An 11,746-nucleotide genomic window follows, 5' to 3' on the forward strand; every position below is an offset into this window, starting at 1 on the left:
TCCACAAGGTTGGTCCCTGCTTCTTGCTGAGGACACTGAATTTTTTTGTACAAAATTAGTCATGTATTTGTCCTGTTAGGAACAACCTAACCGTGTTAGATGTATTTTTTTTCTTTGGACAAAATAGAAAGAGGTTTATTTAGAAGCTTGAACATTTGACTAGCGTAAGGAAAGGTATTTGCAGACTGTTGGATAAATTTTCCGAAAATAACGGATTTGGTGTGTTACCGGAGAAACGATCTCGTGCTGCACGGGTTGTTCCGTCTTGAACAGGTTCCCTGGTTTAGTTTTCCACAATGCGAGCACACTGCAAATGATGATGAATTTTGACAACATCAATTATTGAACCAGATATGAATGCAAATTAATTTCAACATCATAGAATTCAATACCTATCCAAGAATTGCTGAACATGCGTCAGATCCTGAGCGTTTGTTGACTCTCTGAGAGAATCGATGTAGTAAACTGTGTTCTTGTTTGGAACAATGAATACCAATATCCAGTGATTGCTACATATTAAGAACCATGAACTTACGAATGATGTCGAAATCTGAAAGACAATCAGTGTATGCGTGGTTGTTTACTTGACTTACCGTTCATGATATGGCCAGAGAAATGATTGTGCATGGGACGTGTTTTCGAAGATACGGAGGACCGTGTTAACGGCCCAGTCCCGTCGGTCCTTACCATCTAATGTGTGCCATTTGCTAATGCAGGATCTATGAAATACACACTCTCCTTATTCTTCTCCGCGCGTTAATCCCCTGAGAGGAATAAAATGCAGTTAGTGTTTATCATTTACAGCTTGTATGGAGAAGTTGATCAGAGTTTGTTAAGTACTTACAAAATCAGGCATCTAACAAGAGTGGCATCGAGCACGTTGAAGTTGAAGAAGAGATGTAAGTCCTTGAAACTCACAATGATCTCTATTGTAGTGGACTAGCAAAGCATGATAACCTGCTGACATTTGATCCATGCAATATTCATGTAACTCGCGGCAACTGGAGCTGCACTCATCAAAGTATTCGCCAACAAGAAATGGCTGGCCATGGACGTAATTGCGTGCTTCAAGTACGCCTGCTTTCCTTTTAGCAAGCAACAATTCTACTTCTTCATCATCCATGGCGTCAGAAATAATATTACCCCGATTCGAACAAGCTGCTGTTAATTTGGTTCTGTGCGATGAGTGCTTTAAGTAAGAGGCAATCGTTCTCTTTCCTCTTCACTCTCCCGCTGCGCTTCCTCGTGGTCGTGGTTGTAGCCTTTTTGGCCACTTCCTTCTTGGTACTTGAAGCATTTCTGGCAGAACGTCTGGTTGCCTGCAAGGTAGACTGCCGAGCAGACGGTGAAGCTTGGACGGACTTCTTAGCAGACGGTTTATCTATGCCAGACCGCTGAGCTGGCGGTGCTGCTGTGATGGACTGCTGGGCTGTAGGAGCAGAGGCATCGGACTGCTGACCATGCGTTGAAGCTATGTCGGGTTTCTGCGCAGGTGGTGCCAACTTGTCGGTGTGCTGAGGAGGCGTGCCAACGCGTTGGTTTGCTGAGCAGGAAGTGCTGACGCATTGGTATGCTGATCACGCTGCCTGGACCGACGGACTGATGAGCAGTCGGTTCTGGACCTACAGACTGCTTAGCAGGCGGTTCCGAAGCATCAGACTGCTTAGCAGTCTGTTCCACCAGGTTGGTCTGCTGAGCATGTGCTAGCAGCTGGGTCTCCCCCCGCTGCTTCAGCGGCCGGCATCTGAACCGGTGGTGCGTCATCAGCAGTTGTAGGCCTTGCCACTGGCTGCTTTGGGGCGGAGGATGACATGGCCTGTACGCCACAAAGTCGGGCCGGCTGATCACAGGTTGATGCATCAGCCCGCGAGAGCTGCTGTGGCAAGGAGAGCGTCACCGGTTGAGGGGCGACAGTGGTTGCTCTTGGCGGGGCTTCAGGAATCTCATCGATGAACTCTATTTCCTTTCGTGGCCACTGGATGTGATGTAACAGTGTTTCTCCCAAGGTCCTTTGCTCATTGAAGTCTCCTAGGACATTCTTCAGGGCAAATTCATTGAATCCAGGCTTTACTTCAGTCACGTAGCACTTCACACAGCCCGGCTTCAATGGCACATTGTCCAAGAAGAGGCCATCTTCCAAGAAGGGTGGGCAAACCCAGGCTGTTGCACATTTTAATGTACCTTCATAATGTGTAAGCACACCCTTCAGTCTATCTTTCATTCCAGATAGATCAGATATAGCATCATCACGAGCAGCTGCAGTCTCAGTGTCGCTGGGGTCAGCTGATGCACAGCTACTCTTGTGCAGTGTTGTCGCAATAAGCAGCATCATCCATGCCCGCCTCCCCTCCCATCTGCTGGCTATCTGTCAGTGTTAGAGTCTTCTGCATCATCATTGACTCCTCAACATCCTTTCGAACAGCCGGATAAATCTCCTTCTTCAACTTTTCAAACAATGCATTATGCTTCATTTCACTCCTCGCTTTTTTCATGCTGAGCCTCTCTTCTTTGCTGAGTGTGAAAGCCCTCTTGTGCGGGACATTAACACCTATACCCCTTGCAGGCCAGGGGGCTCTTTTGTGTCCAGAGCAATGGACAGAATGTCACATGGCCCTGAGTTCCTGTAGAACCTTCTAGGGATCTTGGAAGCCTCTACCATCACTTCATACAGTTTGGCGTCACATGCGTTTTCAAAGTAATAAGTTCCGTCATCACGCCTCTTTGCACGTGCCCGCAAGTAGTCTCTGGCGCGTTCGCCTGATTTCACTAAAGGCGGATTCCCACCCGCCGCTACTGCTTCTTTGTCCTCCTGTTCCCATATCAGTTTCATGCCGTAGTATCCTGCCACACCCATAAGTGGGGGTGTATGTTCTTCTTCTGAAGTTCCGATTGCTTGAAACTCTCAGCAAACTCTGGAGTTGCCCTAACCCTTTTGAATTATGCCCAGTCTGCCTTGTAATTTGGGGGTATGCGGGGATTGACTCCTTGCCTTCACTCAAGTACTTCCTGTATAACACGTGCTTCCAGTTTCTCCAAGCATCCCTAGCCTTCTTCAGTGCAGCGTGTTCCACCTGCATTCTCCACTGCTCTGGAACGTTGAAGTGATCCATGATCTCCCGGACTATCCTTCACCGTGTTACTGTCCAGCCTTCCGAAACCCCGGCAGATTAATGTTGAGCCTTGCCCTACCAACAAATCCACACACACTCCTGAACCTCATGTGGTGCTTTATCTGGTTAGTTGGAGCCCAGGACTTAAATCAATCTCGGTTACTTCATATACACCTTTAGGCTGGTGTGTGGCTTCCTTGGAGCATTCCTCCATGTCCTGACGGAAGGGTAATTCATGCAGCTCTATCCCGTTCAAGACTACTTGATCCCTCACAATCTGCTGAAGACCTAGGGTTGTCCGAATCAGATGAAGATACATGGCCTGAATGAGTGCTGTCGCTGCTACTCGGCATCTACAGAGAACACATGTAAAACTCAGGAAAGGAGGATAAACATAAAACTAACAACTTGGTATCAAGCTTTCTAAACATGCCATGCAATAATTTAGAAAATGTACGCTAATTTGTTAAGTTTGTGTGACTCGGGCGCCCGCGATCTGTAAATAGTCAGTAACTTATGGAACAAATACAACTTATATGTAGTAAGTAATGTAGATAATGAACATATATACGCTCTCCATTATTTATAGCCAATTTGGGAACATACGACACGAAATTGGAAGAGGTATTGCAAGGAAATATGCTTCACCATGATGGAGAGCAGTAAACTAACAGCTTCTTAATGCAAACCGCCGACCACAGGAGAGGCGAGGGTTACTACATCGATATGCTCGAGGGTGGCTGGCGAGCAAACGAAGACGGCGAGGTGCGGGCCACCGCGTGTTGGGAAGCAGTGGAGGTAGGCTTGACGCCGAAGAGCGGGCACACGGCCGGGGTGAGCACGGCGGCACCGGAGAGGGTTCTGCTGTGGATCTGGGGGAGGGGGAGCTGGCGAAGGAGATTGGGTGGACTAGTTGAGTGAAACACGGGCGGACGGTGGGGGTGTTGGCGGCCTAGGTGAAAAGGGAAAAATATCTTCGCCGCGCGCGCGGAAAGGCCTATGCAAACGGTTGCCTCTAAGCGCTCGTGTGCACAAACAGAATAATTTCGTTTGAAATGAAGACGTACTAATTTTGAAATGAAGACGTGAGTTCATCGTTTCGCCTCTAAATTTTTCGCACGTAAACCAATCACAATTTTACCATGGGTTTGATTTGCTGGCGCATTTCAGGTCTCGTGTGCTATATGTAAGACATTTTTTGGCATTTACCGTGCATGTTGGCATATAAATCAATTCCTAGCCGGACTGCATTTCCTGTCGAAAGGGATGAGGATTGCCGTTCGATCTGGGAGCATCCAACGGTGCAGACGTACGATCCGTGGGGTTTGGGTTCTGGCCAATCAGAACGCACGACTCAGATCGCGCGCGCAGCGAGGGGGGGCATCGGCCACGGTTTGGTAGGCACAGGCCTTTCGTGTGTGAACCGTGTGCTATTTGAAAACATTTTTTGGAGGGGCTATTTGAAAACATGTACATGTGTTGTCGAAAGGGATGAGGATCGCCGTTCGATCAAGGAGAATCCAATGTGCAGACGTACGATCCGTGGGGTTTGGGTTCTGGCCAATCAGAAACGACTCAGATCGCGCGCGTGGCAGAGGGGTGGGGGGGTGCATCGGCCACGGTTTAGTGGACACACGGCTTTCGTGAGTGAACCGTGCTCTTTGAAAACATTTACATTACCTAACATCATATTTTTGTTCGAATGAAAACATGAGTTCATCGTTTCGCCTCCAATTTTTTTCCACGGTAAGAAATCATGATTACAGACATAAAAAGACACATCTGTGACATTTTGGGCCGAACGAATTTTTTTCTGTCATACATATGACACTTCTATGATGATAATTGTGACAAAACCCGGTATCATCATAGATGTGGTGGGCTCCTACTTCCATGACAAAAAAATGATGACAAAAAATGGGCTTTTCGTCCTGGGCGGGCCGGAGACGCAGCTGCATGACATTCTTTGGGCCGTCCATGACGGAAAAAACCATGGTAGAAGCGAGGGTGAGGAAAATTTCGGGGAGTTCCCGGTTACGGTGGGAGGTCGGGGGCCGAGCGTTGCGCGTTTCTCTCGTACACGTACGCGCGTGTGTGCGAGGAGTTGGCTCTAAATGAACCCGAGTGAGGCGTTGGGCTCTAACTAAACCCGAGCGTTTGCACTACAGGCTACACGTTACTGAACCCGAGCGATCGATCGATGGCTGTTAACTGAACCGATCGAGCGATTCCTTCGCTACTACTGCTAACTGAAGCCGATCGATGCTGCCTCTGATGAACAGTGAGCGTTGCGGGGGGGGGGGGGGTTGGATGAACAGGACCCCGTGGTGTTGCCTCTGGATGAACAGGACCCCGATCGATCGAGCCGGTTGGGGCTGGATGAACAGGACCCCGTGGAGGCTGGATGAACAGGACCACCCCGTGGAGGGCAGGAGAACAGTAGACGGTGGAGGGAAGGATGAACTATAGCCCGTGGAGGGGTGGTTGATCAGGAGCCCGTGGAGAGGGCTGGTTGAACAGTAGCCGGTGGAGTAGCGCACGGTGGAGGCTGGATGAACATGACCCGTGGATGAACAGTCGCAGATGGAGGCTGGAGGAGGTCGATGGTGGATGAACAGTAGCTCATGGAGGCTGGAGGGGGTCGACGGTGGAGATGAACAGTATCCCGTGGAGTCCCATTTTGCGGTACACCACACCCCTCCTGATGAACAGGACCCTTGTTTCGACCGTAGCGCTCCAACACAAGTCCGTTTCATCCGTTTTGCGGTACGCCACACCCCTCCCGATCAACAGGACCCCTGTTTCGACCATAGGAGGTCCGTTTCCTCCGTTTTGCGGTATGCCAGACCCCTCCCGATGAACAGGATCCCGTTTCATACGTGGCCGGTCGAACACAAGGCCGTTTCCTCGTTTGCGGTACGCCAGGCTCGTTTCATCGGCCTGTTTCGTCAAGCCCTCCCGATGAACACGACCACGCATTCCGTTTCCGACCCAGCCGGTTGGCTCCCACGCGTTCCGTTGCCTCCCCATGATCACGACGCATTTCGGTGCGTCCCCATGAACATGATGCATTCCGTTGCCTCCCCATTAACATGACGACAACGCTGTTTCTCCGTTCCGACCCAGCCATGTACATGAGCCTTGGCCATACGTATGCGCGAGTAGGCATTCGAGACCCGCCCGTATGTACACATACGTGGCCGTATTTTCTTTCTTGCACCCTGGCTGCCGTACGTACGTGTACATGCTACGTGCGCGCCTCTACATCCACCAGTATATATGTACATACACGTTCGTGACCAGAATGACAGTGCTACGTACGCTTCGACCAGGTGGGTCCCGACTGTCAGGCATTTCCTTGCATGCGAAGATGTAGCTGGTGGGTCCCAGCAGTCAGGGGGGCAAAATACAGTGGCCTGTCCGGTGGGTCCCCGCTGTTAGGTGGAGGAATAATTAGTTTGCACGTAATAAGGAGGCACTTCCTTGCTGCGGCCGTGGACCCAGCTGTCAGCCTCTCCACGTACAGTCCATGTCCGATGGAAGCCATTCCTTGACCACGTTGACCATGCCACGCCGAGAGCACCAGGGTGGTGGACGACGGCGAGGCCTAGGAAGGGGACGACGCGGAGCCGGGGAAGACGCGGCAGTGGATGCCCATGCGTAGAGGAGTACGAGGGCACTGGTTCGCTGCGGTGTGAGGCTGCCGTCACCGTAGAGTAACAGGGGGTGTGGGTGAGTAGAGGGATGGCCTGGCTAGCGGTGGGAGTAGTAGGGGCGGTGAGGCCTCTGCCACATCGCAGCCAGCCATGGGAGGCAGGAGCACGAGGCACGACTGGCGCTGGTTTGGGTGGCTAGAGCAAGAAGACCAGAGGTTGAAGAAGCACTACGGCCGTTGGATGGACATCGTATGGTCACTGGAGCTAGAATTGTGCATATTGACTAAGTTGACAAAGCCCTCCGTCCCCGTCAACTTAGTAGGCCCACAGGTCAGCCTGCCACTATACTGGGTCCCAGCTAACAGGGGGAGTATTCATTTTTTGTGCGTAATAAGGAGCACTTCCGTGGGTCCGAGCTGACAGCAGGGGGAACGTTTTTTCGCGAAATACGGTGGCCCGTCGGGTGGGTCCCAGCAGTCAGGGGCAAATGTTTTTTTCGCGATATACTGGTGGGCGTCCGGTGGGTCCCTGCTGTCAGGTGGAGGAATAATTATTTTCCGCGTAATAAGGAGGCACTTCCTTGCGGCTGCCGTGGACCCAGCTGTCAGCCTCTCCACGTACAGTATTCTTCTGATGGAATTCGGTCGTTGACCACATTGACCACGCCGCGCCGACAACACCACGGCGGTGGACGACGAGCGAGGCCTAGGAAGGGGACGACGCGGAGCCGGGGAAGACGCGGCAGTGGATGCCCACGCGGAGAGGAGTACGAGGGTTCACTGGTTCGGCTGCGCTGCCGTCGCCGCAGAATAACAGGGGGTGTGGGTGAGTGGAGTGGAGGGATGGCCTGGCCAGCGGTGGGAGTAGTATGGGGGCGGTGAGGCCTCCGGCAGCACAGCCGGCCACGGGAGGCAGGAGCAGGTGGCACGACCGGCGCTGCTTTGGGCGGCTGGAGCAAGAAGACCAGAGGTTGAAGAAGCACTACGGCCGTTGGATGGACATCGTACGGTCAGTCGAGCTAGAATCGTGCATATTGACTAAGTTGACAAAGCCCTTCGTCCCCGTCAACTTAGTAGGCCCACTATACTGGGTCCCAGCTAGCAGGGGGAGTATTCATTTTTTTGTGCGTAATAAGGAGGCACTTCCTTGCGTGCGAAGATATAGCTGGTGGGTCCGAGCTGTCAGCGGTAACGTTTTTTTCTCGAAATACAGGAGGCCCTTTCGGTGGGTCCGATGTCAGGTGGAGGAATCATTATTTTGCGCGTAATAAGGAGGCATTTCCTTGCGTGCGCGTGGACCCAGCTGTCAGCCTCTCCATGTACAGTCCTTTCAGATGCATCACTACAAAAAAAATACACTTCCGTGATGATACGTGTTTGTCACAGTAGGTCGCTTTTTTTGTCATGCATGTACATCCATGACAAATTTATGACAGAATCAAGATAGTCATACCTGTGCTGTCGTAGAAGTGTTCCATGACATTACCAAAATTATCATCACGGAAGTGTCCACTTCCATGACGATAAATCGCGCGTCACAGAAGTGCTTTCGTCAAGGGTGACCGACACGTGGCATCCACCGTAACGGAACGCCGTTAAGCTATCGGGTCGGGTTTTGGATCCGATAACCCGTTAACAGCCCCGACCAATGGGGATTTTCCACGTGTAAAATCATCATTGGCTAGAGGAAACACGTGTCGGCTCATCGTCGGGACAGATGTCATCCACTCACTGGACAGAAGGCGCCTATGATACGTCGACACGTGGCACGACCCAACAAGTTTAAATGGGCCGGCCCAACTAAAGGCCCACAAGATTTTGCGGACCATAATGGGCCGGCCCAGCTAAAGGCCCACGAGATTTTGCGGACCATAATGGGCTGGCCCAGCTAAAGGCCCACAAGATTTTGCGGGCCATAATGGGCCGGCCCAGGTAAAGGCCCACAAGATTTTTGTGTGCCATAATGGGCCGGCCCAGGTAAAGGCCCACAAGAATTCTTGCGGATCATAATGGGCCGGCCCAGCTAAAGGCCCATGAGATTTCGCCGACATTAATGGGCCGGCCCAGCTGTAGGCCCACAAGATTTTGAGGACCCTAGTAGGCCGGCCCGTTAACTGGCTGCCATGTTTTGGGCCAAATGCCGGCCCATATTTGATATGGTCTATTAATGGCCTGCCACGCTCCGGGCCTAATAGTGGCCCATATGAGATCCGGCCCGTTAAAAGCCTACCACGTTCTGGGCCAAATTACGGCCCAGATCAGGTCCGGCCCTTTAAGAGGTTTTGGGCCTAATTATGGACCATATCAGATTCGGCCCGTCAACTAGAAACTATGCTTTTGGGCCCACTTGCTAAAGGCCCACTTAGTAATTCGGCCTGATATTAGTTTTGGCCTGTTAAGGGCCCGTTTAACATTTCGGCCCTATATTAATTTCAGCTGTAAAAGCCCGTCATATAGTTGGCCTAACCTACGGCCCGGTTTGCCGTGCCTGCGCAGCCGATATCTGATTGGGCCACAAGGACCGAGCAATTTTTTGGCCTGTTAAAAGCCCGTGATTTGATTCGCAACAATCATGGGTCCGGGGTTCATTTCGGGCTGCTGCCGGCCCGTGAGCTGATCGGCACGTTTCAAGGCCCAACCTACATCGTGATTGCATGATGGCCCGATTATGTACCGTAATTTTACGGTTTGGCCGGTTTTACTGCGAAGACAGGAATATATATACACAGTAAAATAACTAGCATCATCGAATAAGAAAAAACCTATACTATACAATAAAGAAATTACGGCATATTACATCCACTGGACATCAAAGTTCGCCACTATGATAATAAAGCACAAGCAGACAGCAGATTACATACACTGGGCATCAAAGATCGCCACCAGTGCAAATAAACATGCCGACAAAATAATATACAAAACCAACAGCACTTCAATAGAGTTCAAGAAATTTTAGCCCTGCTGGGGAGCTGCAACGCAAGCAGCTAAGCAAGATGATGAGAATGTGCTTGTTCAACACTTATATCTTCCTCACTATAAAAGATAAACAAGCAGACAGATGGCAGGTTTTGCACATAAAAGTATCAGTGCTGACAATTCATCACATTTATTACTGACGAATAAAGTGACATAGTTTAAATTTGCATTAACACAATATGGTATTGTTCAGGTCAAGACATGGCAAGGAAATGACATTGTGAGAGTTGGCAGCTTCACGACACCACTGGATAACAGATCAAGACTCATAAGTATCAATGGTTAGTGTGCTGTCAATTTATACCATTTCAGATTGGCAAATAAAGAGACGGTTTAAATAATAGAAAATGATATGAATTTTTCATAGTTAAGACATTGCAGAATATGACATGGTGCTGTAGTGGGGTAAGGTTCAACCACACCACTGGATTACAGATGAAGACAGAAGCATACATGCAGTGCAAAAGAAGATCACTTGCTCTGTATAGTTTATTTACATGGTATGAAGAAGGAACTTGGTTGTACAACTGAAAACTTAAATTGAGAAAGGACAAACTTTTGTTTATGAACTACATAATAAACTTTAAACAAGCAATTTGATGCAAACACCAAAAATAAACAGCTGTTGCAGTCATGCCTAACCAAATATATACAACAAAGTTTGAAGGCTTGAGATGGACAAACTTACATTATTGGTGAAGACAGGCTCTATAAAGGCCTTGTCCATGCTGATGGGGGGCAATTCAAAAAGTTTACCACAGAATCTTTTCAAAAGCATTGCCTTTATTCTACATTTTGTTAAGAGTAAATATAGATGTGATAATATACGAAAAAATGGAGAATATTTAAGATAAGATGAAGAGTGATGCTACATAACCAAGTAGCTATAAATGTAAGTAGCGATACAGGCAAAAGGTACAGCCAAGAGCAATGCACAGCTAAACTTCTTCAGTACCAACCTTATGGTAAGAGTAAATATAGATCTGATGTGTAGAAAATGGAGGGCAAAGGAAAATAAGCTGCAGAGTGATGGTACATGAACAACTACCTGTCATTATAAGTACACTGATAAGGACAATCATGTACTTACAAGAACAATGCAGAGCTAAAAAAACATTGGCATTGGATATATTCTACACTAATGTAACCATTCATAGAGATCAGACAATTTGGAGCAAACAATTGATAAGCAAGCTATCATGCATACTGTTGTCACATAATGAACCAGGTATGTATGCAAGTATAGTGATACAGGACAACAGGTACTAACAAGAGCAAAGCAGTGGGTAGCATATTTGCGATATCCTGTCGTTCTTGTCAAACCGGAATTCTTCTTCGAGCAGATTTCCTGCAAAAAAGATCCGTAAGGCACATGCAGAAAAGTAGAAGTTCAAATTGTCATGTGATTTCATAGACAATACCTCATCCTAGGAACGAGACCAGTGCATAACAAGGTTTTTCCATTCAATGTCTTCTAAATTTAGCACATGAGACTTCACCGAAAATTCGTTTATAGAATTGCCATCAAAGTGTGATTTCCTTAGGTAACACCGATACTGCTGGTATGCTTCCTTGAAAAGCACAAGCAAGATTTGCTCGTCATGACTATCCAGCTTGGCCCTCGCCTAGTTACAACAATGTAATGTAAATCATTGATGTGTTCAATCAGCAGAAAACAGGAAAATAATAACCATGAATAATAGCACTTACACGTAAGTTGGACAGGAAGATGTGAAAATGGTGTTTGTCTTCACAATAATCTTCCCATGATGGGAATATATGCACGTAGTCCCTAACAACATTGAAAGCATTGTCTTTTAAACTGGGAATAAATGGAATGGGGTTCCAATCTGCAGGAATTGGCCGTCTCTGCAGTTGGGATAGGTCTTCGGCCGGTGGACTTGCTGTACTTTTTGCTGGAGTGGGATTTTTCTGTGGTACAGCTGGTGCTATGGCAAATGAAATCGGTATACCTTTTGCTGGAGTGCAGGTCCTGTGTGGTGGG

The sequence above is a fragment of the Triticum urartu genome, chromosome 4, assembly GCF_003073215.2.
Source record: "Triticum urartu cultivar G1812 chromosome 4, Tu2.1, whole genome shotgun sequence".
In the NCBI taxonomy this organism is placed as follows: Eukaryota; Viridiplantae; Streptophyta; class Magnoliopsida; order Poales; family Poaceae; genus Triticum; species Triticum urartu.